We start from the raw sequence: 571 nt of genomic DNA, 5'->3' as shown, positions 1-571 counted from the left end.
AGAGTCATTAAAGAGTTAACATTTTTTTCTCAAAATGATAATGAAACTCTTTATGAGGCTTGGGAACGTTTTAAAGAACTTCAACGTTTATGCCCACACCACCAATTGCCCGCTGAACTTTTAATGCAAACATTTTATAATGGACTAAATCCTACAACTATAGGTTCATTGGATGCTATGTCTGGAGGGTTATTCATGAAGAAAACATCTGCCCAAGCGAGAGAACTTTTGGAGGAAATGGCAATCAACAGCAGTATGTGGCCCGCAGAACGTGGACACCTACCATCAGCGAAACCATCATCCTCAACAATATCATCAGTTAAAGGTATAGTGAATCTTGATCCAGTAGCGATGTTGCAAGCCCAATTTTCTGCCTTATCGCACAAAATTGATAGGTTTATGGCACCGTGTGATCCTAATGGTCAACCAATCCAAACGGATGTGGATTACGAAGGTATGAGTGAAATTGAATAGGTAAACTTTGTCCAAGGGCAAAACCAAACTAATAACCCTTATTCCAATACATATAATCCTAGATGGAGAAATCTTCCTAACTTTAACTGGAGAGATA

General features: G+C 38.7%; 1 non-coding gene across 1 annotated transcript; it reads right to left on the bottom strand.

The window, feature by feature from the left end:
* Positions 1-107, bottom strand: LOC136221017 (small nucleolar RNA R71). The gene has a single exon (XR_010684810.1). It is a non-coding gene; the product is annotated as a small nucleolar RNA R71 (small nucleolar RNA).
* Between the last annotated feature and the right edge of the window lie 464 nt (positions 108-571).

Source organism: Euphorbia lathyris, chromosome 2 (genome assembly GCF_963576675.1).
Source record: "Euphorbia lathyris chromosome 2, ddEupLath1.1, whole genome shotgun sequence".
NCBI classification, from domain to species: domain Eukaryota; kingdom Viridiplantae; phylum Streptophyta; class Magnoliopsida; order Malpighiales; family Euphorbiaceae; genus Euphorbia; species Euphorbia lathyris.
The sequence above is the reverse complement of the archived record's forward strand: the minus strand, read 5'-3'. Positions and strand labels throughout refer to the sequence as shown.